Source organism: Hypanus sabinus, chromosome 23 (assembly GCF_030144855.1).
Source record: "Hypanus sabinus isolate sHypSab1 chromosome 23, sHypSab1.hap1, whole genome shotgun sequence".
Taxonomy (NCBI): Eukaryota; Metazoa; Chordata; class Chondrichthyes; order Myliobatiformes; family Dasyatidae; genus Hypanus; species Hypanus sabinus.
Window position 1 is genome coordinate 16,466,238 of NC_082728.1, and position 16,498 is coordinate 16,482,735.

Genomic DNA, 16,498 nt, shown 5'->3' on the forward strand with positions numbered 1-16,498 from the left:
CTTTCTCCATGACCTCAGTGCTTCTCCAATCTTGTTGAATAAATCTAATGGCTGCCACTGGCGACCTTCAGCTGATTAGTACATGAACTCTGAAATTCCCTCACCAAGTCTTTCCACTCCTCTTCCTGTTTTTAACATGTTCTTTAAAACCTATCTCTTTGATCAAGATTCTCACTGTCCCCATTGGTTTGGTATCAATCATGAGCTCTTATTTCTTTTCTAAATATTTCAACTTTGCTGCACATTGAGGATACCCTTTGCATAGTTTTAGTTCCATTGATTGTTTCAAGTAATTCCAAGTTATTGTAATCATTTATAACATGTCTAAGTGAAGCTAATGATCAGATAATATACTTACACAAACTAGACTGGCGGGCCCACTGCACAAGATCAGAAAAATATGCAGAGGGTTGCAAACTCAGCTAGCTGGCCCCAGCATCGAGGACATATTTAAAAGGCAATGTCACACACGTACACACCCCCCCCCCCCACCTGGTGGAACTTATTATGCTACCTGGCCTGCTGAGTTCCTCCAGCAATTTGTGCGTGTTGTTGCAGATTTCTTTTGAAAATGTGGACAACTTACCCTACCTTGCCAGCATTCTCACGATGATTCAGTTAAAAGACTACCTGAGCTCCTTTACTTAATGCTTAAAGCAATCACACCAGGACCTGCCAACTACCTAATCACTTGCTGTGGTGAACTACATATACCTGTCTGGACACGTCCCCCCACTGACTGCTCCTGTGGCTCCTCCCACAGACCCCGGTATAAAGGCAATTGGAGGCACAGACCCTTCCTCAGTCTCCAGGATGTCGTGTGATGGTCACTTGCTGCTTGTGCTTTCTTCCAGCCAATAAAAGCCTACCTTAACCCACGTCTCAGAGTTATTGATGGTTCATCATTTTGCCACAAGATTTTCTTTTGATCTGATGCAGAAGGCATTGTTTAGAAAAAAAACCTTGCTGAAATGCCAGCTGTCTGTTTGAAAAATCATACAGCATAAGTAAAATATTCTTTAAGAACAGGGAGAGGCCGATGGGTTGCACAATCCGTACTTATATGCATAAGTGACAAGCTACAAAATTTGTGAGAATGGGAGGATTCATGAGAGGCAGTGGATTGTTGCTCAATCTGGCAAACAGTTACTTGATATATGATACATGACACTTAACGATGCAACCTTTTGTATACCTATACAATGTTATGAGCCCATTCTTTGTTAACAGGGAGTCAGGCCAATTATGACTCACTACTTCTATATCTCTATCCTGCATTCACCTTACAGGGAGGAGCGGATATAGGTAGATGGTTGAAGATTAGTATAGAAGGATGAGTTGGTTCTTGACAGGATCAACCTAAGCAGCAAAGGGAAATGACTCAGGTATTGCCTTCAGATATACACTCATATACAGTACGCACGTATACATACTTATTGTGTTGCCAATAATTTTGTTAGAAATAATTAAAATGAGCCTTAAAGATGGGGCAATCAAAGATGGAGCAGCAGAGGTACTGAGCTGATGGGTAGATTGTTGGGGCAGCTGGGGCCAGAGGGCATCTGTTTTAAGGGGAGATGAAATTGGCTTTTCCTGAAGGAAAGAAGGCTGAGCGGGCAGCGCAGTAGTGTGGAAGTTAGCGTAATGTTTTACAGTGCTGGTTGTAAGAGCAGGTGGCTCAATTCCTTGTTCTCCCTGTTCTCCCTGAGATCATGTTAAGTTCTTCTGGGTTTTTCGGTTTCTACTCACTGTCAACGACATACCATATGGGTTAGGGCTGGTAAATTGTGGGCCTGATATGTTGAGGCTGGAAATATGGTGACACTTTGTGGGCTGTTCACCACATTCCTCGTTGATTTGATTTGATTCAAATGGTGCATTATACTGTATGTTTCGATGTACATGTGTCAAATAAAATTAGTCCTTATCATTATCTATTTTTCTCCTCATGAGGTTTATAAATTTTGATGGATATTAACAAGTTGGATAGGCACACTTTTTTTTTTGCCAGGGCATGGAAGCTTAAAACTCGAGGGGGGAATTATATAAGTAATGGTGGCTAAGTAGAAAGAGCTGCCAGAAGAAATGGTAGATCTGGGTAAATATATGTTGTTTAAAATACATTTGAACTGATTCATGAATAGGAGGGTGACAGGGTGGAAATGCATCTCTACCAAAGGAGATCTGAGGCGCTCCTGTAGGTCACTCTTGGGCCAGGTGTAGTACCTGCTTAGCAACCCCCCACCCCCCCCACTTCTGATGAGGGTCACGAGAAGCCGGGGAGCAGGTGGTGGATGGTCCTACGAGCAGCTGGTGCATATCACAAATCCTGGTTATGCGACCACTGATGCCAGGCAGGCAATCTCTGAAGATTATTGATAATGCCTGGGGTCACCCGTCTTGTAAAGACACTGCCCAGAAGAAGGCATTGGCAAACCAGTTCTGTAGAAAAATCTGTCAAGAGCAATCTTGGTCGTGGAAAGACCAGGACCGTGCACGTCATACGACTGAGTGCATAATGACGACGACATGGATAGGATAAAGCTTAGAACATAGAACACTACAGAACAGCAGTGACCCTTTGGCCCATAATGTTGTGTCGACCTTTAAACCCACTCGAAAATCAATCTAACCCTTCCCTCCTACATAGCCCTCCATTTCTCTATCATCCGTGTGCCTATCCAACAATCTCTTCAATGTTCCTAATGCATCATCCTCCACCACCACCCCTGGCTGTGTGATCCTATCACTAACAACTCCCTGTGTGAAAAATAACTACTTCTGAACTTGCCCCTATATTTCCCTCCAGTCACTTTAAAGTGATGTTCCCTTGCATTAGCCATGTCCGCCTTGGGAAGGAGTCTCTAGCTGTCCACTGGATCGGTTTAGAAAAGTGATTCCCAACCTTACTTATGCCGTCAATCCCTGCCATTAACCAAGGGGTCCGTGGACTCCAGGTTGGGAGCCATCGGCTCCGCAGAACGTAGACCAAGTAAGCACTGGCAAATGAGACTAGCTCAAGAGCAACATGGATGACTCAGACTGAAGAACTGCATGAAGATGTATAATTCTCGGACTCTAACTCTGGAACTATACATTGAAAAATAAACTACCCATTTTAAGTGTTATAAGAAAGTAAGCAGATCTCAACTCAGCTACAATGTGTAACATTTCAACTGTACCAGCAGGAAATAATATTCCAGCCCCATTCCCCACATTCATGGATTGATATATATCACTAAAACATAATGAACTGTCAAAACACGAAGTAAACATCTCATAAATTGCAAGATAATCTTGCTTTGATTCAGATTGTGTAACAGCATTTCGGTTAAGTGTATGAATGGTGATGAGAGTGAGATAAAATATAAAACAGAACAGTATGTCATAGTAGGTGGGATGCATTTGATCGCATTGTTACGAAACTGGGTGTATCAGCTTACCGTAATGGAGGGGAGGATTCACGGGAAACATGTTAGTCAAATTGGCTCCAAAACAGGAAGAAAAAGGCTGTCGCTGACCAGAGATTCTGTGGCAGAAGGCTTTAGGGCAGAGATGAGGAGGAACTTCTTTAGCCAGAGGGTAGCGAATTTGTGGAATTCATTGCCACAGATGACTGTGGAGGCCAAGTCATAGGATATAATTAAAGTGGAGTTTCAGAGGTTCTTAATTAGTAACGGTGTCAAAGCTTACTGGGTGAAGGCAGGAGAATGGTGTTGAGAGGGTTAATAAATCAGCCAAGATCGAACGATGGAGCAGACCTGATGGGCTGAATGGCCTAATTTTGCTGCTACAATATGCCTAATGGTCTTTCAGTCTTAAGAGTGGTTTACAGTGAGAAAGAAAGTACTGGATTGCAGGAAGATATAACCTAATGTAGGGTTTTTAATTATTGTTAACTAATATTATTTACTGTTTCCATGTATATCTTCAGGTAAAGTGGTTTGTTATATGCAGAAATCCAAGAGGTTCCATTGGAATTAAAGGTTAAAGATTAAGATTAGCTTTATTTGCCACATATATCCAGAAGCATCGAAACATACAGTGAAAGGCATAATTTGCGTCAGTGACCAGCACAGTCCAAGTACCTGCAAGTGTATCTGGTATCAACATATCATGCCCTCAACTCACTAAGCCTAACCTGTACATCTTTTGGCATGTTTCGTAGAAACCTGAGAGCTCAGAGGAAACTCATGCAGTCACGGGAAGAACGAACAAACCCCTTACAGACAGTGGCGGGAATTGAACTTCATTTATGGCAGCATGGTCACTGTATCTGGCTACCTCCAACTTAGCACTGTAATGCTTTCACCAGCCTGGAAATCTTGAATTAAAACAGGATAAGGCTGGAAACAGTCAATAAGTCAGGCAGCACATGTAAAGCTGAAACAGGGAAATGTAACTTAAAAGATTAAAAGTGATTTAAAAAATTACCACAGAGTTAACAACTTGGATCGCACATCTACCGTCAGGAATCTTCTCTCGTTTTCTACATTGTTACTATTTTACCTTATTCTACCTCAACTGCATTGTGTAATGATCTGATCTGTATGAACAGTATGTAAGACAAGCCTTTTCACTATATCTTGGTATATGTGACAATAATAAACCAATTCCAACTCCAATTCCCATACTGTTAATATAAATTAAACTTACTGCAGAATGTGTTGCTCTAAGTAATTTTCTTAGAATACGAACACAACGCTGGAAGAACTCAGCAGGTCAGGCAGCATCTGTGAGAAAAGAGTAGCTGTAAACTACCTATCGATTATGAATATTGGTTTCACCTTTCAGTAAAACAAAATTTTCCCTTCCCCTTCCCTCTTCCTCTATTCCTTACCTCTTCTCACCTGCCTATCATCTCCCTCTGGGCCCCCTCCTCCTTCCCTTTCTCCTATGGTCCACTCTCAACTCCTATCAGATTCCTTTCTCCTTTTGGTGGGTAGAGGCCTTTTACCTTTCCTACCCATCTGGTTTCACCTATCACCTTCCAGCTATCCTCCTTCCTCTTCCCCCACCATTTTATTCTGGCTTCCTTTCCAGTCCTGAAGAAGGGTCTGAGAAGTTGAATGTTTGTTCATTTCCATGGATGCTGCCTCACCTGCTGAGTTTCTCCAGCATTTTGTGTGTGTTGCTTTGTGTTTCCAGCATCTGCATGGACCAGCGAGAAAGAAGAGCTTGTTTCTGTGCTCTGTGGCACTCTACGACTGAACATTAATTATTTTGGGTATTACTTCATATTTTTAACTGTCAACAGAGTTTTTGTAAAATATAAAATCTATTTTCACTGCATTTTGCCTTTTTATTCTTTCTTCTTTGACTTACACATTCACATATTTTTTTCAGTGCACGACTGCTGCTGTTTCATGGAATTCGTGTACTCTAATTTACACATTCACTTTAGCTCTTGAAATGTAAATTTTAAAATGTTTCAATCCTGCCTAATTGGTAGGCAGCTTATTACTGCCCACTCCAACCACACATCCCACCTCCCCCACCTCCGAATGCCTGGACTCCCTTGCGACAGTGCTATCACTTCAGACTTCTCCAAGGATTGTCACCCTGTCGTGGCAAAGAGGTTGGAGGGTTCCTGAGATCCCGAGAGCAATGCTATCCGAAGGTTTGCCGTTTGGTGCTTAGCTCCTGGTAGGGACACTCATGGTGGTAAGGTCAAGCGGAAGGTCAACCAAGTGCGGTCAACCGAAAGCTCAGATGATGACACATCAGAACGGCAATGGAGGCGGTGGAAGGCTGCAGCAGAGAAGGGCCTCCTGTTGTCTTGCATTCCAGGCCACTGGACCTTGACCCTGATCTGTCAAGGACCGTGTGGAGTCTGATCATGTGTCAGCCTCCATGTGATACGTCAACACCATGCACAGACATTCTCCATTAAGGGAATCCACCCTAGATCCCAGATTAAGTCTCATAGCAATCGTCAAGTGGGCAAGACTGTGAGGTCAGTACAATCCCTGGATCCAAAGGGCAACTGAAGGAGGAGAACGAAGGTTGCTCTTGCCTACACTGCACCAAAATAGGTGGATCACAGATCACCTTCTACAGCTGACCGAAGACATACTATAAGACAACCCCTTAGGAAATGTCATACTCAATTTGACTATTACTTCATACTTACTCCAGTTTGCCAACAGGACATTTTGTAAAGTTGAACAACACAAGACCAATGTCACAGTCATTTGAATTACTTGCCTTTTCACAGCAAGTATTATCCCATCATTACTACAATTTCCTGAAATATTTCATGCAATTGATATAAATATTGACAGTAACGTAGATACCATTTATTTCATAGAAATAAGGGTAGAGGAGGGAGGTCATTCATTTATTAATCTTCGCTGAGCATTTCAGAGCTTAAAAGATTAAGGTACATGTATTATCAAAGTATGTATACAATATGTAACTTGAGATGCGTCTTCTTGCAGACAGCCACAGAAAAGATACACCATAGAACACAATTAAAGAGAAGCCCCCACACTAAACGACTATCAGACAATGAAAAAAAAATGGCGCAGACAGCAAAATGCAAGCAAATAACACACAAAGCATTAAACCTTCCTGAAAGTGAATCGCCATTTAGTATTAATGTGGCTGAGTTATTGAATTACCCTTTATCTCACGTTCCATTGCTTAAATAAAGTCCAACAACCTCAGTTTTAATAAAAAGCACCTATTAAATTCCATTTCTGACAGAGATTTCCTATTTTCTACACCCTCTGCTTATAAAATACCAATAGCAATTATGTTTAAATATGGTTGAATAATTTATTATTTTTTGCTAAAATTCTCAATTGCTTATATGAAAACAAAAATATTGTTAAATGCATTGCTCCATAACTATTTCACTTTTTTGTCAAGTTCAGAGGCTTCAGCTCAATCTGTTCAAAATCTTCTGGTGCATTGCTAAAAGAAAGAATCAAATTGTTGTAACATTCCCATTTCAATGGCTTCTGGTAATTGCAAGAAGAATTTCCAGAACATCAGATGTGGGCATTAGAGGCAGATTGTCTAATGTGATGTCTAATATGTAACATATTAAGGTAAACTTGTCCTATGAAGCATCTTACTGTCTTAACTATGAATGGTATACAAGATCTCTTCAAATGCAGTGCCTCAGAAAGGCAGCATGCATTGTTAAGGACCCCCATCACTCAGGACATGCCCTCTTCTCATTGCTACCATCAGGGAGGAGGTACAGAAGCCTGAAGGCACACAGTCAGCAATTCAGGAACAGCTTCTTCCCCTCTCCCATCTGATTCATAAATGGACGTAGACCCCATGAACACTACCTCACTTTTAAAATTATTTCTGTTTTTGCACTATTTTTAATTTAACTATTTAATATATATATATATATATATATATATATACGTGCTGTAAACGATTCACATAATTTTCTCTCTATTATCATGTATTGCATTGTACTGCTGCTGCTAAGTTAACAAATTTCATGATGTGCCGGTGCTATTAAACCTGATTCTGATTCTAATTCTGAGTGGTGGAAAGATTAACATTTACAAAATTGTAAAATGGATCATGAGCAGAAATGTTTTGTTTGCATCAATGAATTATTTCTTAACCTTTAACAGAGCAATTATCCCCTGAAATCGATAGTAAAGAATTATATTCACTTAAACAGAGCCATAAGCAAGAGATACATTTGAAAACATGAATCGGAGTTAGATTTATTATCACTGACATACCATACGAAATTTACTGCGGCAGCAGTGCAGTGCAAAAACACTAAAAATGTATAATTTACTAAAAAGTGTAAAAATAACAATTCCCTCCTTTCTGCACCGTTTATTTATTCATTGTAACTTGTAGGTTTTTAACTCTTTGCATTGTACTGCTGCTTTAAAACAGCAAAGTGTTCATGGGTTCAAGAAACTTTCAGAATTCTGATGGTGGAGAGAGATTAGGAGTTTGAAGAGATGTGTTATGTCAACAAAAACACACAAAACTTCAATTGATGTACCTTGGAGAGCATTTCGACAGGCTGCATCAATAGACAATAGACAATAGACAGTAGGTGCAGGAGAAGGCCATTCGGCCCTTCTAGCCAGCACCACCATTCCCTGTGATGATGGCTGATCATACACAATCAGTACCCCGTTCCTGCCTTCTCCCCATATCCCTTGACCCCGCTAGCTATAAGAGCTCTATCTAACTCTCTGAGACTCTCTATCTGCATCACTGGTATGGAGGGGCTACTGCACAAGACCGAAAGAAGCTGCAGAGGGTTGTAAATTTAGTCCGCTCCATCTTGCATACTAGCCTAGGAAGTACCCAGGACATCTTCAAAAAGCGGTGTCTGAGAAAGGCAGCGTCCATTATTAAGGACCCCCAGCTCCCAGGGCATGCTATTTTCTCACTGTTACCATCAGGTAGGAGGTACAGAAGCCTGAAGGCACACACTCAGTGATTCAGGGACAGCTTCTTTCCCCTTTGCCATCTGATTCCTAAATGGACATTGAACCCGTGAACACCACCTCAATTTTTTGAATGTACAAACGTTGTACATTATTTCCGTTTTTGCATAATTTTAATCTATTCATTATACGTATACTGTAATTGGTTTATTTATTTATTAGTTTTTCTTCTTCTTTATATTATGTATTGCAGTGAAGTGCTGCTGCTAAGTTAACAAATTTCACAACACATGCTGATGATAATAAACCTGATTCTGATTCTGATAAATCATTGATTCCCCCCAACAATGTAATGAGAGAGGGCAAGTACAAGGATAAAGAATAAGAGCAAGTGTGGGCCTCTTGAACTCGGTCTCTCACTTGTCAAGATTCCGGTTGATTTTCTATTTCAATGCCACATTCTCGGACTATCTTTATACTCTTTGAGCACCTTAATATCTAGAAAATACCTTCTTTAGCCAGAGGGTAGTGAATCTGTGGAACTCATTGCCACAGCCTGCTATGGAGGCCAAGTCATTAGGTATGTTTAAAGAAGAAGTTGGTAGTGTTAGGGATTCAGTAACAATAAATATATAAGTGAGGCAGTGTTTTTTATAACAAATAAAACATTTATTAAACACTGAAAAACAAACCCCCAAAAGTAAACAAACCACTAACGTAACTGGAAATCAGCTGCTGTGCGGCAGCTTAACCAGTTCTTAAAGCAATAAAGCTTAAACAGTTCTTAAAGCAATGTTGCAAAAACAGTTCTTCAAAGTAGTACTGCAAAAGTTCAAAATGCTTACAGTCCATTAAAGGAGAGACTTCTTAGACGATTTAAATTCTCTTTCACGTTGTGTTGTTGCGGATCCCAGTTGAACTATACTTTTCCCGGAGAACTTACGAAGATGAAAATGAAACGGCTTAAAGGCACTGACCTTTCCTTTACAACACTGTACCCAACCCTTTCTGCTATTATTCGCAGGGGTTACCACAGGGACAGCCAACAAATTCCTTCCGAATGAGGATCAAACAAGGGCGAACCTGTTTCACCGTCAAAATCGACTTTCCTCGATCTTTTAGCTCCTGAACTTCGATCTTCACTCTCCATTGATTTTTAACTGGCAGTATTATAAAGAAACTGCCGGCAATGACCTTTTAAACTTTAGGCATTAAATAAAACTCCACCTTTCAACCAAACTGTGTCATAATATTGGACCATGCAGTGGCATGGACTCAAAATGGCAAATCCAGCCACGAACTGCCCCTCCTCACAGGGAGGGGTCCTCTTTTTATACCCTGTAAAAAAAAACCTGGCTCATGATCTCTACTGGTGGGAAAATGACATCACTCCACCATCACAAGACCACTACCTTAAGTCCAGTGTAGCTTCAACACCACTGTCACGTGACAAGCACAAGATACCCACGGGTATGTAACAGTAGGCTTTTGATCAGTAAAGGTGTCAGAGATTATGTGGAGAAGGCAGGAGAATGGAGTTGAGAGGGATAATAAATCAGCCATGATTAAATGGCGGAGTAGATTCAATGGGACAAATGGCCTGGTTCTGCTCCTTTGTCTTATGGTATTATGGCCTTATAGTCTAATATCAAAACATTGATTCCCCTGAGGCAAATTGTTGATGCAAAATATGAATATCTAGGGACTAAGCACCAATCCTTATAGTATCTCCCTAGCCACCTGCCTGAGCAAGACCTGTTTTTTCCTCTTTTTGATCTGTCTGATGATCAGTTCTCATTTTATATTAATACGATTCTTTGTGCTTTAATCTTAAAACCGCAAATGGCATAAAATTGACCTTTGATATCAGAAGCCAGAAACAGTCTATCTCCAAACATTATATGTTTTGCACAATTGCTGAAGATTAATTTCGAGCCCAATTTCCTAACATCCAGAAATTCAAAATATTTTGAGATGATATCTTATCATGTGCCATTTTTCTATTTCGAAACTTTTCCTGAATTCTCTTGTATCCCTTTAGATGGGTAAAGATCCAGAGCTAATTTTGTGCATTAGCCTATATGTACTGAGGAGGAGCTGGCAAGAGCTCAGCTGTGGGGCTGGAAGATGATGACACAACACAACGGCAGTAAAAACAGAAGAAAGCTTGCAGTGGTGAAGCACCTCCAGTCATCTTGCACGGCCTGCCACTGAACCATGCCCATGATCTGTCAAGGTAGCGTGGTTGCTGTCCGTGCATCAGCCTCACCACGTTAAGCAAATAAGCGTCTGGGAGAACATCATAGTCAACCTGAGTGATCGCACTTTTACTTGTAACACGCTGTAAAGTTTCACTGCTAAGGCTAATGTAATGGCTTCTATGTAATGCTCCACTGCTCAGGTAATGGTTTCTCTGTCGCAGCGATGTTTGGGCTATGACCAGAGATAACTGGACTTTGGAATTCAGTGGCTATCCAATGGGAGAAATGTTGTTCGTTCTTGTGTGTCTGGGAGCCGGGTTTTTCGCGGTCTTTTGTCGAGGAGAGATGAAGAGGGAAGATGCGTGTGGAGAGAGCTGGTAGACCACAGGACAGAGTGGACTGGGATCTGAGGGTCCGAAGGTCGGTGCCGCTCGGAGGAGTCCGATGGTGGAAGAATGACTACTGAGTGAGCTCCAATGCAATTTTGACTTTGATTTGGGCCCTTTGGCTGTTTTGTTTATTTTCATTGCTAACCTTATACTCAGATGAAGATTCATAAAATCTATCATTTAATTGCATATGGTGTACTGTCTGATATTTTGCGTTGTGGGTTTGTAACTGGGGGTATATTACACAGCATCCACACAAACATGATAACCCAGTTTGGCGGGGCTGAAGGCTGATTCCCCTAGACGAACGTGAGCTGGGTGAGCCTGAGGATTACATACTATTGAGGAGAGGATTGCTTAGCTGGAAAGTTATTGTTACAATAAAACAAAATGACTAATTTATTACATGGTTTTTGCATAAAATGTAAGGGGCTGCACAAATCTGGACTTAGGGTGTTACCAATTTGAAAGGGCGATGTTTTCCATGCCTGCTGACTTACATTGGTTCCTGGAAACCTCCCTCAGTCATACAAAACTGAGGCTTTGACCTGTAGCAGCTGCTCTGGGGATTTGGATCTAAGGACTCAATTTGGTTCAGACTGCGTTTGCTCGCTTCTATTGTTTGCATGATTTGTGTTTTTTTCTCTTAGTTTGCGCATTGGTCTTAATTTTTTTTAGATTGGGTCTTTCAGCTTTCTTGCTTTGGGGCTGCCTGTAAGCAGACAGATCTGTATCAGACAGTTGTATAATTTATACATAGTGTGATAATAAATGTACTTTGAATCTTTGATCAAGGATGATGACACACCAGTTCCATGCAGAGCCTAGAAAGCAAAACAAATGTAAAAGTGAGCTAACAAATCAACAGTACATTTGTGATAAAATGCCACAGGGGACTGAAATCACAAGGAGAGATGTGGATACTGACAATGCATCAACCATGACTTACTAAGCTTTTGTGTGATGAGAGTAACATGACATTGTCAGTTCAGAGGCACAGGCATATTAATTTTCATACTAAATGAGTCAGTGCTACAGCATCTAAGCTCCAAGGAGCTTTCAGAGTTTGTTAATGTATAATTTTTGTTTCTTTTAAGATTTTTTAATTTGTAAAATTAATAATGCATAACAGTGCATACATATATCACCATCCACAGATTGTTCCATTTGCCGATAAAATTAACATTAAGCAAGCAGTGATTTTTTTTTAAGTTTAAGAAATTTTTCTGGGTGACAAGTTTGTGAGATCTTGCCGTGTTTTCCAGACCTTCATTGTGCTTTGACTGCTAGCCTTAACTTAGTCTTCTTCCATAGAAACATATTACAGCTATACCAAGCTTTGGATATCCATCGGCGTGAGGTGCTAGACCTCGGAATGGGTCAGCCTTCAGAGCGAGACTAGAGTGTAGGTCCAGCAAGATTCCAGGAGATCAGAGGTGTTTCTTAGTGGCTGACATCACATTCATCAATCTGGGCTCAGCACAGAAGGGAAAAACACCATCTACGTACAGAGAGTCTTTGCAATGAACATCCGCACTGCCCGGGGCAGCCACACCTCTTGTGACAAGTTCAGCCATGCACCTTCCTAATGGAGTCAGCGATATGCATCAAACAGCACACACAACACAGAAAGAAAGAATGAATGAGTAACGCATAAAAAATGCTGGAGGAAGTCTCCAGGCAGCATCCATGGAGAAAGGTAGAAACGGCATTTTGAGCCGAAACCCTCTGGCAGGACTGGAGAGAAAAAGATGAGGAGTAGGTTTGAAAGGTGGGAACTCCTTACAGATAGCGGTGGGAATTGAACATTGACCTTACAGCTGGCACTGCAAAGCGTTATGTGAGCTGCTACGCTACCATGTCAGGATGATAGCATTCCTCATGAATTCTGACTGGCTGTCAGATAAAAACAGAGTGACAGCAGATCTGACTGATCCGATCGTGTAGAACTAAGTAAAAACCAACTGGCAAATCAATGCTTTTGGTACTTCTATTTGTTTCAAAGCAATGGATTAAATTTATCAGGTCAATTAGAATTAATGGATGATCCAGATTCTCCTGCAGGTTGTTATCTGAAACAGCCAGGACTTAAAGCAAGTAGTTCTGGAATGATTTGCACTTTCAAGCTTCTAAATGATTATCAATATCATCATCATGATTATGCGCCATGTTATATGACATAGGCGATCGTGGGCTCATTGCCTTGACTGTTCTTGGCAAATATTTCTACAAAAGTGTCTTGTCATTGCCTTCTTCTGGGCAGTGTGTTTCTTTATAAGCCATAATCAATACCTTGCCTGGCACCAATGGTCACATAATCAGGAGTTGTGATGTGAACCAGCTGCTCAGACGACCATCCACCACCTGCTCTCGTGGCTTCAACTGACCCTAATCTAGGAGCTAAGCAGGTGCAACACCTTGCCCATGGGTGACCTGCAGGCTTGTGGAAGGAAGGGGTGCCTTACACCTCCTTTGGTAGAGACATATCTCCAACCCACCACCCAAGTTATATTGGCCAGCAATGTTGTTTCAGATTTGAATATGTCTGCTTATGGAAAAGTCTTTGAGCCATCCTTTTCCTTATGGCTGCTGATCACATAGCTTCCTTTGTGATCACATCACATTCTGTTCCCCTGAGAGGGCCCTGGATCTTGGGAGATGCCAAGGTGAAATCTTGTTTTGCTGCGTTTTTACCTTTCAGGCAGTGACCCACATCAGCTGCAGCGGAAGCAGATTTTAAATTCCTGACTGGAGATGCCACCTTTTTCTCAGCTTCTCTCTCAATTCCAGAACACATGAGGAGGAAGAACTTCTTGATGTTCATTTTGTCTGCTCACCACTGTGCATGAGGACATCAATGAAGGGTTCCACTGCTCTTCCTATACAGCACACACAAAATGCTGGAGGAACTCTGCAGGTTAGGCAGCATCTATCGACAGGAATAAGCAGTTGATTTTTTTTCAGGCCGAGGCCCTTCATTAGGACTGGAAAGGAAGGAGAAAGAAGCCAGAAGATGAAGTTGGGGGGGGGGGGGCAGGGGAAGGAGTACTATCTAGAAAGTATTGGTGAAGCAGACGGCCGAAGAGTCGGAGAGCAGCAGACATCACAGAGTGGGAGCAATAACAGAGGGTCTCTGAAAAGATTTAAACTCCTCCAAGGTAGACATACCTCAAAGAGACATCATAGCAGAGCAGCAAATCACAACCACAAGAGATTCTGCTTCCAACATCTGCAGAATCTCGTGTTTCTACCTTCCAATATAATCCATGTTTTCTGTGGTTACCAGTTTCCTGTTCAAGTTCCATGTACCTCTAACTAGTAATTATATAAAAACACTGAGAAGACACTGCTGGATCCCAATGGAAGACATTGGCGCACAAGCGAGAAGTCTATCTGAACCGGACTGCGACATCCAAGTGGGTTGCTAAGCTGATCTATCTGCAGGGTTGCCGAACACAATCTATAGCTTGGTACATTTTACTGTTTCAATCAGGAGTCCGGGCATGTTGACGTCCAGCCACGTTGACAATCATGAACAAACTGGCCAGGCCTTTGGCAGCAGCAGTGGGAGCTCTGGAAGATGGCCAACCCTTGTTCTTAACAGCCAGGTGCATGCCAGGAGGGAGCTGTGTTTGTTCTACATACAAACCCCTGTCAATCTCACAGCAGAATACTTCTGTCAGAGGAAAGTCCATAGCTATTTTCAGACCAGGCTGATTACCCATGGGCCACTGTGATGATCATAACCAATGGTTGCTGAGATGGGATAAACAGAAACCTTGGTAAGGCATCCCAAGTTTGCATCACATTGCATCATGTTTTTAACTCAGGAGGGAATCTTTAACCCCTTTGTATTGTAAATATATAGCCCAATGTTGTGCATGAGTTAATTTCTCTATCCCAGCATGCCCACAGCAAGCACTTACCTCATCCCATGCTGAAGTCCTGATCTCCCATTGTGCCTCACTTCCAACAGCCTAGAACTGAGACCTGCTTGTTCTTGATCCAAGGTGCCTCTTTCATTAGAGAATGGTCAACGAGGTTTTTCTTGTTCTCTCAGATTTTTGGAACGGGGTTGCATTGGATGCTATCCTATTCCAAGTGTCCTGGAGTTACCTGTACCCCAGAGTTGTGGAGCAGTCGTGTTTTTGCTCCCAGCACTTTGGTCCCTGTCTCAGCTTGCCCTTCTACATTTTCAGTACTTGGGTGCTGATTCGTGGCATGGAATTTTCCAGTAACAGGTTGCAATGCATTCCTAATCTGCCCGAGGCTGTGTGCTGCAGTATTTTAACAGAATCATAATCTATTTATTTAAGAATACAATGAAGAATTGCATAATTAGCCCAGATATACCCTCCATGGCCACTTTATTAGGTAATTGAAATGTCTTTATTGTCATTGCACAGTACAATTTGTCATGTGCTGATACAGCGAAAATTAGTTTGAAGCTTTAGTACTCCATGCTATAAAACAACAAATAAAATAAATAAACAATAAATAAAATCAAGTAACCAGCCAGTACAAGCAATGTCCAGCAGTACAAAAGCGCAACTCAGATGCATGACAGCCATAAAACCAAAAAGTAGCAATATAACAAATTTATGGATGATGCTTGATTGATTGGTTCAGAACAATTATAGATCTGGGGAAAAAGCTATTTTTCAGTCTAGAGGTGCGGGCATAGAAAATCTTATAACGTCTGCCAGATGGAAGAAGTTCAAACAGATGATTGCTTAGGTGTTATTGTCCTTACAGATGCTTGTAGCTTCTGAGGAAGCTTATGAGGAAGAAATAGGATCTATGGGACTTTGATTGTGGAATGTCTGTTGGTGCCAGATGGGGTGGTTTGAGAATCTCTGAAACTGTTGATCTGGCATTTTCAGTCACAATTGTTTCTAGAGTCTACAGAGAATTATGTGGAACACAAACAAAACACATCCAGTGAAAATGCCCTGTTAATGAGACAGGTCAGAGGAGAATGGCTAAACTGGTTCAAGCTGACAGGAAGGTGACAGTAACTCAAATAACCACACATTACAACAGTGGGTGTGCAGAAGAGCATCTTTGAATTCACAGCACATCAAACCTTGAAGTGGATGGGCTACAGCAGCAGAAGACCATCAACATAACTTCAGCGGCCACTTTCTTAGGTACAGGAGGTACCTAATAAAGTGGCCACTTAGTGCAGACTTTAAATCAGTAGATCAAAAACATTACACGGTAGAACTTCAGCGTCACTGTTGATAAACAGATGAAAGATTAGAGATAACAACAATGAAAGTGAAGAAATGAAACACTGAATTGAAAGGAAAGGAGGAAAAGTAATTGCAGTTTAAGTGTCCTGCTATACACTTGAGAATTATGATTTTAAACAGCCTTCCATGTACAGTATGCAACCGCTCTGTATGGAAAATATAAACAATTCACAAAGCAGCTACAGTTCTTTAAAAGGCAATTGCACTCTGCTAGACGTCATACTTTAAATCTCATTTGAAGCTGTTTACTTAAATCACTTGACCTA

At 41.4% G+C, this 16,498-nt stretch overlaps 1 protein-coding gene across 1 annotated transcript in view; it reads left to right on the top strand.

Annotated features, from left to right (window-relative positions):
• LOC132380002 (inward rectifier potassium channel 2) overlaps positions 1-10,544 on the top strand; it is a 285,153-nt gene extending 274,609 nt beyond the window's left edge. Inside the window, exon 3 of the transcript XR_009507600.1 lies at positions 10,429-10,544. The gene's annotated coding sequence lies outside the window, so the exon portion shown is untranslated. The remainder of the gene's footprint in view (positions 1-10,428) is intronic.
• Positions 10,545-16,498: the final 5,954 nt, after the last annotated feature.